This window comes from Limulus polyphemus, unplaced genomic scaffold (assembly GCF_000517525.1).
Source record: "Limulus polyphemus unplaced genomic scaffold, Limulus_polyphemus-2.1.2 Scaffold215, whole genome shotgun sequence".
Lineage (NCBI taxonomy): Eukaryota > Metazoa > Arthropoda > Merostomata > Xiphosura > Limulidae > Limulus > Limulus polyphemus.
In genome coordinates this window covers 825,494-837,781 of record NW_013665825.1, presented here as the reverse complement: position 1 = coordinate 837,781, position 12,288 = coordinate 825,494, and the positions used below count along the sequence as shown (strand labels likewise).

The following is a 12,288-nucleotide window of genomic DNA, read 5'->3' as shown; positions in this document are numbered from 1 at the left end:
TCCTACGAATTTCTACAAGTATCTATATCATTCTTTCAGATTGGAAGTGATACAATCTTCTAGTAGTTTCGTCCACGGTGGTGCACAATGGACCATAGCAATCCAATCCAATATTGGTGGGTATTTTGGTTTAAAATATTTCAAGCCGATAACCAGGGATGGTTAGAAACTGTGGTTTCTTTTCACCCTGCACATGATAATGAAGTAGGGCTTGTTACGTATTACGATTTCAAATAGACTAAAATGGAGTTAAATGGTAATTTTGATTTAGTAGTTAAATAAAGGCCAATATGTATCCAATTTATGACATTTGCCAACAAGATTGATACACACAGTTTCTTTTTTAATACAAATATGTTTTAATATACAAACAATTATACAATTTACAAATAATGATCTATGTGCAAAAGATTTACAAACTTACAAACAGTATCGAGTCTTCATTATGGTTCTGGAACTTCCTTGATATCTTATCGAGGGTTCACAATGAGCGAATTAATTTTGAGTTGATGTAGATACAATTCACTTAACAGGAATCTAGTTAGCTCTATATTCTTCTTTCTTCCCCGATCACGCGTCGAGTTTTTTCACCGATGAAGTTAGGTAATGTTTTCCTAAAAATATTAATGTCCGATATGAATCCACTCAAGTTAAATGGTTTGTAATGTCCGAAATTTATAAACGTTCCTGGTCAAATATCTGAAGTTCCCAGTTTCTAAGCGTTAATCCCAGTTATAACTTCCGAGGTTTATTGTATACCAACTGTGGCAAACCCATAATATATACTGTCTTTTGGCCCGTCGCGTTGGTTATATTTATAGGCGTGAGGAGAATTTCTTGAAATTTCAGCTTACGCAACAATATAAACGATACACTAGTGTTTACGTACACACATGTATTGTTAATTCTTACACTCGAGAATCTTCAACAGCTTTAGTGAATAGGCGGGAATTTCGCAATACAGATTTAACAGTATAAGGTATGTACATTTCTAAATATAAATTTAACGTAAACAAACGTCGATATTAAAATACATATATAATAGTAAATCCGTCACAGGCTGTACTCGTAAATTCGTTTAAGACAGTAACGAATGGGGTTTGGCTTTTGCTAGTAAATGTGCTGAGCCGGTAGAAGGCCGGAAAGGTTTATGCAACTTGCTGGGTTGGAAACTCGCAGAGAAAGTATTTCTTCTTCTTTCTCTCACTCTCGAAACAAACGGCCTCTGTTGAATTAATGGACCATGGCAGTCGATAAGGCAATTACTTAAATGATACATCGACCACGAATTTACCTAGAACCAACAACGGGAGTTTCCAATGCGTTACAATGGAGATTTCCAGTCTATGCAGCCGCATATTGCAGTGGGGAGCAGCAAATTGGAGACTGCGATGAAAAGGGGGTGGAGGAGGGGTAGAAGAAGAAATGGTAGGGAGAATGGCCTTTTACTTGGAGAAAGACATACCCACAGAATAACACAGAAATTTAGAATGGAGGAACATAAGAATTCAGCAATAAAATACGAAGCGAATGAATTTGGACGAAACTGTATCTATTCTTCACCTGCATTAAAAAACAACAACAAATGAAATACGCTGTTTTTATTATATCAATGCGGTCTAAGTTAATTACTGCATTTTCTCAGTGTTTCAAGCCAAAATTATTTATTAGCCTGATACCCTGTAGTCTTGTATATGTTACATTTTTGTATGTAAATTCGATATACACAAACAGAAATACATACTGGAAAACGCTTGTGCTATCACACAATTATATGAACAAGCATTGCAGCTTTCAGGTATAAGATAACCTGAACAGGTTAATAAATTCGTGATACGCTTAAACATATTGTTTTCATAAATTTCATACCAATTGAATTAGGAAAAATAAAAAACTAATATAAAATGCTCATAGATACAAAACAAAAAATAATGTGCCTATTTCAAACGTGCCTATTTTTAACTATATTTGATCACTTATCACGTTAAGATCAAACCAAAGTCATTCTCGAATCCGGAAAAAGCAATATCTTGATGTAACATCAAAAATCTTTCTATAATAACCAGGTTCTAGTTTATAATGAATAGTTTAAATCACATATTAATGGCTACAAGAGCGGGTGTGGCCCAGTGGCTAGCAGTTGGAATGCACATCGAATAGCTTCGGCTTAAAGTTCAAGACGCAGCAGTATTTTCAACTGTTATAACAGAGTCAATCAATCTTGTTGTACGGTTCAAAGATCCGAGCAAATCCTTTGCTGCTGGCTGGCAGCTTTTACTCGGATGAGCAGTTCAAAATCAGGGACATCCACATCTGGATTCTATGGGCTGTTTATCCTACGGCGCATAAGGTGCCATTCAGGTTGAACATTTCAATTTCAACTGAGAATCACAGTAACAACAACTGAAATGATATAACCAAGTAAAATAACGTTAAATTTTTAAATATTTTTTTTAGATTTTAAACATCGACACATAGCGCAAATTGCATCATTTTATCACTGCAGTAATGATTAATTAGCCTATCTACGAACACAGTAATAAATGATAAAATTCAGAGATGCGAAGTCAAATTAACAGTTTATTATCTCACGTTTTAAGGTGTATCTAGTTTCAATTTTAAGAAAATGAGAGGACATGAGAAGTTATATGTCTGGTCCATTTTATATGTATATAAAATAAGCAAAGACAAGTTACAGAGAGTTAAATACACTTTATTTGAAAGATTCATAAATTCGAATACAGTGACGTGTCGCTGCAGATGTATGATATTGAGTCACGATTGTTTGTTTGAAGTTGAGCACAAAGCTACACAATGGGCTATCTGTGCTCTGCCCATCACGGGTATCGAAACCCGTTTTCTAGCTTTGTAAGTCCGCAGACATACCGCTGTGCTACTGGGGGTATAGAGTCACGACCAATTTGTTTCGTATTTATATTACTGGAAGCTTGTGAACTTTTGGTCATTGTCAATTGTTTTCTTAGTAATACCTGGAGATATGTCCAGATATATACATATCTGGAGATATACACATATTTGGTTCGCCGAGAATTCCTGAGTATTCGACAACGGAATGCTATTTGGGATGGAAAGGGGAATATTCTTACATCGAGATTATTAAACGTTCCATAGCTAAAGGATACACCATTCCGAAGAAGGAAGCCGTCAGTGGTCTCCATGTAAACTAGAAAACTTGGTCATTAGTACTTTACGTAAAGCTACAAAATCTGAAACCCAATCAGCAAATTATGACTGAGATTAGGGGAAAAAACAAACACAAAACAGTCGTAATGAAACTGGACATATCTCCAGGTATTATTAAGAAAGCAATTAACAATGACATTTATTGGACAAATTCTCAAAACCAAAAGTTCACAAGCTTTCAGTAATGTTTCGAAATTAACAACTGTTTAGATTTAAAAGATGTCTAAAGAAACTGGAATTATGATAATCTCTTTCAACGACATACCAGTCACGTTTTTTTCCTCGCAATTCTAATGGATTTCTGAATATTTGATTTGCTTATACTTGTTCTTGGAAGCCGACGTCGTCCTGTGGATAACAAAGTGTGTGGTCTAAGACTAACCTCGCCATCTTTTCAAGAAGCTTGTTATAATCAAAATCACGCTGTCAGACGTAAATGTTTATAATTAACTGCCCACGATCATGAACGGAGGAAGTTGCGAGCATAGTACGGTATCTGAAACATTTTTTCTTTTAAAATTCAATAAGTCTGAGAAATGAATTATGTATGTGTCTTTTCGTGCTCACTTTGCGATCTGGGAGCGAGGGTTAATGTTAAACGTGAAAATTTATCTCCCGGCATGCATATTTTTGATGTGTGGTAAAAAAAAAGCATTATACCATGTTTGGTGAAAAAATAGCTATTTTGGGTTGGGAATAACAATAGTTTAGCCCTCCAGTTTAAAGTAATGTGTAGAGATTCTATTCAAAGGTTCGCTTGAAACATATTACATATTAAATGCTGTGATATTGAAAAAAATTATGCCTCCCCATATGGTTGTTTGTTTGTTTGTAATTAAGCACAAAGCTACACAATGGGCTATCTGCGCTCTACCCACCACGGGTATCGAAACCCGGATTCTAGCATTGTAAGTCCGCAGACATACCGCTGTGCCACTGGGAAAATAGGGAGAGATAATGTTATTGCTTGTTTCTCTCTTCTTTCCAACAACTATAACTATGCTCCATTTCTATATTTCTGGGCCGATCGTCTTGAAACTTGAAGAGTATATACCTGGTTACAATTCGTCCGGAAACCTTTTTCACTGTTTTGATTTAAGATCCCAGGGTCAAAGGTCAGTATTAGAAAACATATATTTTGGTCCGCATTTCCCTTTTATTTCTATCAGTTCAAATGAACCTTGACACAAATATACCTCGAAACAGACTTGGCTTTTGTATCTTTCATTTAATTTTACAGGGGTCAAAGGTAAAAAAAAAAATTTGACCTGCATATTTCAACCAACGCAGTTGAGATAAATATATCTTATAAATACTCCAACAGGCTGAAGCAGACAGGTATAAAATTTTTGCCCTTCTTGTGATTTTTCAAGGGTAAAGATAAAAACTTCTTCAAATTTAGGGCCTCAGGACTGCCATTTATTTATATTTTAACCAATCTAGTTCGGCTTGCGCAACTTTGCCTTAAGCCAGTCCCACAGACTGAAATAGACAGGTGAGATATTTGTGTCTTTATTGCGATTTTACAGAGGTTAAAATTTATAGAAATTCTCAAAGTACTTAATATGGAGCTCTGACATTGCGTTCCTATTTAACGTTTCAAGGGATTTTTATTAATAATGTTTTGATTCATACAATGCATTAAATCACATATACCGTATCGAAGAATGGGTCTTATTTGCCCAAAAATTACCTTTAAAGTTTTGTCATTGTGAAAAAAGCTACTTAAACGGAAAACTGCCTGTTTTATGTATTATATTATAACACTTGTGTGTACTCTAATAAATCTTTCCCACAAAGAAGTCTCGATTTGATATTCTGCTAAGTGGACAATTTGTGGGTTAACCGCACTCCCCCTGCCTTGTCTTTCTCGTGCATTGAGCAGTTACGTAAGATAGTGACAAAATAATTCTCCAGTTTCATCACAAGCAAAGCGCCCTCTACTGTTAAGCTAGTATAATTACCCCACATATCTAAGCCTAAAATCATCCTACTATCTTAATTTGTTGTTTATATAAGTTTTGATTTGATAGTGGGAATTGTAAAATAACACCAATGTGCATATTATCCTAAAATTTTAATTTCCAAAGTATGTAAAGAGTAGATTTCAAACAATGAGCTGAACGTCAAATCCATTGATTTTACATCATAATTTTGGTAGAATTTCTTATATTTCTCTGTTGCCTATCTATGCATGAGGTTGAAATATTTTTGGCTTTGTTAACTAGGTACCTGCAACTGGTGAACAAGTCTGGTTTAATGGGTTTAAGATACATTTTTTAATTTATATACCAATGTTCTTGTTTGGGCGCATTTGCTTTTGTGATAACGTTAACAATTACTCAACGGATAAATATCATGTGATCTGCTAATACTTTTTTCGTCAAAGTTTGTTTTTACTTTTATTAATTTGTTAGACTTTATACAACTATTTCAACTGCTCTCTTTTGTAGAGTCATAGTGCTTGCATCCTGAAATGAGCTTCCATTAATAACTTTGAGTAATAAAAAATAGAGAAGAAACATAAATCTTTATATAATACTCATCTTACCTTTCAAAGATAGATGGCGCTATAGGCAAGTTAGCAAAAGTTTTAGGAACAGGCATTTTTTTAATACACACGGTGTGTACTGTTCACTTGTTGCTTCCCTTCTAGTTTATCAATTCAAAATCAGGGACAGATAGAGAAGTTGGTTTCTATCTTTTTATGCGAATTTTTTGTCTTCTTCTTCCTGCCCTTTTATTAGATTTATATCGCTTTTTTTCTTGATCTCCCCCCAGTAGCATAGCGGTATGGCTGCGGACTTATAATGCCCTTTGTGTAGCTTTATGCTTAACTACAAACAAACAATTCTTCCTGATCTTCTTTTAATTTGTTGTAAAATTCTTCTTGACCTATTTAAAATTTGTTATATCTTTCTTCTTGCTTTTTTCTGTTTATTTCTTCTTATTCCCATTATTTTTTATGTTTAGTAGATTTCCTGTCTCAATTTTTGCTCTTTTGGCCATCACCTTCAACAGCTGGAGTTTAGTCAAATTTCTATTTTACGTTTACTAAATAATCTCACTCCTGACACCAAGTGTTGTAACTTCTTTTTTTTTTGCGAGTTCTTTTAATTATCAGGTGAAAATAATTCAACGTCCATTCTGGTAACAGTCACAAATTGAATCATTTCCTCCTTTAAAGTTACTGCAGGCTTTATCACTGTTGTAACTTGTAGGTCTAAGTTTACAGCCACGTTAACTGTTCTATATAACGTAAACGAAAATTAACTTACGTGCACTAAGTAGCGCAGTAGCAGACACTGACTTCACTGACCATTTATATAATTAAAACTTGTTCTAGATAGTTCTAGGACTATTTGAACTCAATTTCACATTACACCATCAAAAAGTCGCAGCTTTCTTTTAGCTAATAAACAAATTACAACATTAAAAATATAGTTTACAACAATATTTTGAATCAACAGTTCGGTATCTTATTTATTCGCGTTGAAATTCTAAACAAACGAAACCCCTCGATGGACACAGCCGATAGCCCGCTGTGGCTTTGTTATAGCAAAAACACACACAATCTGTTTCAAACATATCTGCACAGTAGTTATTTCCTTTTATTTATTCTTTAGTTAATGTGTTGTCTTTACTTATAAAAATATAGCTTATCTTTGATACAATTATATATTAAACTTTGTTAGAGATCCTTGAAAACTTGGAATTTTTACGCTTTAATAAAAGTGTTAATTTACAAAAACAAAGTTACACGAGGGCTAGCTGCGCTAGCCGTCCCTAATTTATCAGTGAAAGACTAGAGGGAAGGCAGCTAGTCATCACCACTCACCGCCAACTCTTGGGCTACTCTTTTACCAACAAATATTGGGATTGACCGTCACATAATAACACCCCCACAACTGAAAAGGCAAGCATGTCTGGTGAGACGGGAATTCTAACCCGCGACTATCAGATTGCGAGTCAACCACCGAGGTGAATTGAACCCCTGATTGCAGCATCACAAATACGAAGACTACCACTGTCTCACTGGAGGACCTTGAAACAGACTTTCTGTGTATTAAGTATGTTAAAAGTCCGATAGTATTAAATTTGGTCATATGTTGTTGCATGACATATCTGCCTGGGTGTGTAGTTGAAGGGACGGACTGTCTTCAACGCTATTTGGATAGTAGGACACAGTTACAGACCACTTATGACTTTTGATCTCTTTTACATTTGTTAATAACTTTCGCTCTCTTACATGTGGTGACGTGTAGGTGTATGTTATCAAAAATAACACATAAAACATTTATTAACAAACCTCATATAACCACACATTAAATTTCACAGGTATCATTATTCCAAATTTTACTATTAAAGATGGATTTCTAATAATTTCTGAGTTTTCCAGTATCTACTAGCTAATAATAACACTGCCTTTGAAGACAATTTTAATTTACAGATGTTCAGTGGAATGTACCTGATTTTCTTCAATTATCTGTGATTTGTTTTCTTGTAGAATCATTACAATTTTATTGGGTTATAATTTTTCTCTCGCTCACTTATTTTCATCTTGTATGATGCAAAAGTCCTATATTTTCTTTTAGGGGAAGGGTTTTAGTATAAACATATACTCATGTTGTAATGCTTGAACAAGGTTATTTTATGTATCTATTAAAAGTTACCTAGTTATCTAATGACGGCGTAATTGTGTGCAGTTATTAGTTTCTTTTATACATATATTTTTTTAATCTCAATTAAAGATAAAATATTTGGGAATTGTGACACCTGCTTATACTTGAAACTCTAATCCAATCAGACCAATCCTTCAGTGATGTCATATCCTGTGTAGCTGTTTTTCCTGGTGTGCTGAACTGGCTCGAAGTTCTGACTGAGTGGTTTATTGAGTTGACAGTGTTGCTGATGTTATTGTTTCGTACGAAATTAGGGCTGACTTATGTAGGAAATGGTTTTAGAATATTAGGTAACTCTATTGAAATTAAATGTAATGAACTTATATTTAAAAGGTAAGCTTGTTATATAACTACCTTTATTTAACATCCATAATTACGTGGTTTGTACGTGTGCGGGATACGGCTTATCGTGGAGCTAACTAATAGTACTAGTAGTAGTACTAGGGCTGATTGATGAACGTACCATTTAGTTTTACTTTTTTTTTTAGTTGATAAACTTATCCTCAGGCTAACTTCACATTATATTCACTTTTAACAAGCTTTCAAATTCAAGTTCATTTATATGTTTTTCTTTAGACAAGGTGCGGTTTTAAGTCTTATCACATTTGAAATTACATCTAGACTTGGTAAACATCAAGTGTCTTAATTTTACTCGAGTCTAAGTTTGTGTCACTGTCATGCATTATAAGTTTTACTAATAGTTACACTATTAGTTGTGACCAGTCTGTGATTATTGTTGTAAACTAATCAAATTCGTGTGGTTGAGTGATTTACACTACAGCTACTGTAGTACAAATACAGCTAGTATTAGTAGTAGTGATTCCAGAATTATCCCGTAACTTTTTGCTAACTTATTTGAATAATGCATGTAATTTTTCAAATCTTTCATTGTGTCAGAAATAACTTTTTTTTTTTTTTGTAATCTTGCAAAGTTTATCTAAGCACAAAGACTGGTATTGATTTATTTGCTATTTAATAAGTTAAACACTGAGAATTATCTATTTCAAAAAAAATATCTTTAAATGTATATACTTATCTCATGAATCACTGGACTGAAAGGTGATAAGTGATCAAATATCTCCCATTCGTTTTTTTTTTCAAGACTTTGACTTTTAACAGACACGTTTATTTTCCAGTGATACATTTAAGTAAATTTCAATAATACATTACTATCATTGGGTGTAGCTGCTCATGATGTCATCTTTTCAGTAGTAAAGGAGTGCCATGTCATATGGTCAGTTGAACTTTTTACCATGTATTATATGGATACATTAATTTTTTATAACAGCATTTATTGTATTTTATTTTTCTGAGAATCGGTATAAAAGGTTAGGGTAATAAGAAATTTGTTCAGATTTTTTTTGCTAACCCACGTGTTTCTGTGTCTGACATCCTTAAAGCTAAGCGACTGAGGAGATAACCTCCTATTATTATCTTTACAATGCTACAAACTTAAAAAGCAGTTTAGTAACACGGATAGATAGCAATTGTTTGTTTAGTGACTGATGCTAAAGTAAGGTAAATCTACATCTAAGCATAAAATATACAGTGTAAAGTTGTATGTATAGGTGATTATGTTGAGTGCTAAATATAATACTGTTATCAAACTAGAAAAAAAAGGAAAAATTTTCAAAATATGAAAAACTTTTTACCAGTTGATGTTTAAACTAGCAATAGCTGTATATGAAATCTTAAACCTATCCATTATTAACAGTAACAGTTGCATGAATTAACAAATAACATGCATTTTCTCTACAGTTTCTCATCTTTATTAGTATATTTTTATCCTCACAGTTGTGAAGTTTAGAATGAGAGATGTAATGTGCAACCACATCAGGAACATGTAGTTTCTAACATTCTAGACATATGCTGTGTTACAGCTGTCATCTCTGTTGGGCAATCCTGTCATAGTAGCATAATGTATTGAATGTTTCTACACTGTACTGTCAGGAAGTATGTTAATAGAACAAAAAGTGCTTGGTGTATCTGTACCATGAATAATATATATGTATGTATGTATGTTGGATTTATATATGTTCTTTATGTAAATGATTAAACAAGATAAAGTATTGAGAAGTATAAGGTGATGTACCTGGATTTAATGTTAAAAAAGTGTGTTAGAGAAACATTGGGGTTGTGGTAGAAAATAATTTAAATGTGGTAATTGATAAATAGATTGAATGTTTCAGTTGATGATCAAGCTGTGCTTAAAATAACTCTAGAGATTTTATAGAGTAACAAAGTTATACTGTGGCCTCATATGAAACATTGTATGCAGATTTGTTTCTCCTGTTATGGGACTATTATCAACAAACTAGAAAAAGTGCGGAAACTGACTGTTAGAACTCTAGCTACGAAAGTTGGTTTGAAAAAAATATTTCTTTTCTATTAAGTTTAAAATAACCAGAAATGGCATAGTTTAGGGCTTGTATATTTGGCCTATATGGGTGATTTGAGTGGAAAAGGCAGAAATGCAACTTGAGTATTAGGGGCACAAAGTTAAATTGTAGAAGTTGACAACAAAAATTGTCATTAGTTAGATTATTTCTGTGTTATAGCTTTAAATATTTTCAATAGTTTACTCAAATCACATGATTTAGTTTATTAATTTTTGTTGGGTAGTTTTATGTCTCTTAAAACTACAGTTAGTTTGGTTTTGATGCTTTGCTTGGTTGTTTTAGTGAGTCGAATGGTGATCATGTTAGGCCAAATGGTCTTCTGTGGTCATTCTTGTGTTCGTAACATATTGATGTGATGGAATACACTGACCATGTATAAAGTTGTTTTATGTTTTATTTATATGGTTCAATTTGATACTTAATATGTAGTAAGGTTTCAGTATGTATGCAGTGACATATGAAAAATTCACCCAAATATTTTATTCACTTACCTATGGTACAATTGGAAAATGTGTTATAATGAGCTACATACAGGTGGGGTTTTCAGCCTGCTTCCACCCCTCGATAATTTTACTTTTAATTGTGCAATAACACTATTGGACTACAAATAAAACTTGTTTATTTATTCAAGCCTGAGGAAAAACTTACAGGATATGTAATAACTAACCTGCTGGTGGAAAAGTTTACAATCGTGGAAATTTCAGTCTTATTCCAGTGCTTGAGACATTATTGCATATTACTTGCTTCAAGCTCAGTATTTTTTTGTGATTTCTTGTCTGATTTAAATAGTTGCCAGTCCAATGATATTGATAAGGGCATAGTTATTAAACTAAAATTTCATGATGACATTAAACTCTATTTCAAACTGTATTGAGAGGTATTACAGAATGACTTTGATCAATTAGTAGGTTGGACAAATATTTGACAAATGACCTTCAATTATACGACCTGGGAGATAACACACTTGGGTAATCATAATTTGATAACATGGTTTAATGTAGATGGGAACCCACTCAGTAGTATGATTGCAGAAATGGATCTTTGCACAGCCTCTCTCAGTAGTTTGTTTGATAAGTGGTGGATAAGTCACTCCAGCCATAGTTTCAGTGCTCTGTTGATAGTTTTAAGGCTAAGAATAAACAATTGGCAGTGGAGAAAGTAGTTCCAAGAGTAGCAAAGGCTTGAAATATTCTTGTAATGTACTCTTAATCGTCAGTGATACAGCAGGGGTGTGTGGAATATCATTCTTGTAATGTGCTCTTATCCTTCAATGATACAGTAAGGGTGTGGAACATCATTCTTATAATGTGCTCTTAACCTTCAGTAATACAGTAAGGGTGTGGAACATCATTCTTATAATGTGCTCTTAACCTTCAGTAATACAGTAAGGGTGTGTAACATCATTCTTATAATGTGGGTTTAACCTGCAGTGATACAGCAGGGTATGTGTAACCTCATTCTTATAATGTGCACTAAACTTCAGTAATACATCTACGATAATCAATTTTTCTGTTCGATGCCATAAACTCTAATGTATAGTTTTTGCTGAATGGCATTGTTAAAATATGGGTGTTCATATTTGTTTGTATTATATTCACAGTTTAAATACCTTCATATTTAATTGACTGAAAATGAGCATTTGCATCAGTTTAAGAAATATCTGCCAACATTTAACCTCACTAAGTAGAATAAGCCATTGATTCTACAATCAAGTTTGTAGGTTGAATTCTAAAAAAACTAACTTGTAATTATTAAAATGTTGACAGATTGGCTTTGACACTCCTACATAGAAGATATGTTAACATAACATATTTTGGGACAACATGGGCCCTATTGGTCCAGCTCGGCTGTTCTATTCTCAATACTAAATTAAAATGATTAAAAAAATTTAAACCCAGCCCTTTTCATTCATGTACTTATCAAGCTTTTCTTAAACTCACTTAAATTTACTGCTTCTGCAACATCTGAAGGCAACCTGTTCCAAAGGCCAATCACCCTGTTAT

The 12,288-nt window shown here is 33.4% G+C and overlaps 1 protein-coding gene across 1 annotated transcript in view; it reads left to right on the top strand.

Moving 5' to 3' along the window:
- Positions 1-8,076: 8,076 nt before the first annotated feature.
- LOC106478484 (A-kinase anchor protein 13-like) overlaps positions 8,077-12,288 on the top strand; it is a 146,934-nt gene continuing 142,722 nt past the window's right edge. Inside the window, exon 1 of the mRNA XM_022382087.1 lies at positions 8,077-8,219. The gene's annotated coding sequence lies outside the window, so the exon portion shown is untranslated. The remainder of the gene's footprint in view (positions 8,220-12,288) is intronic.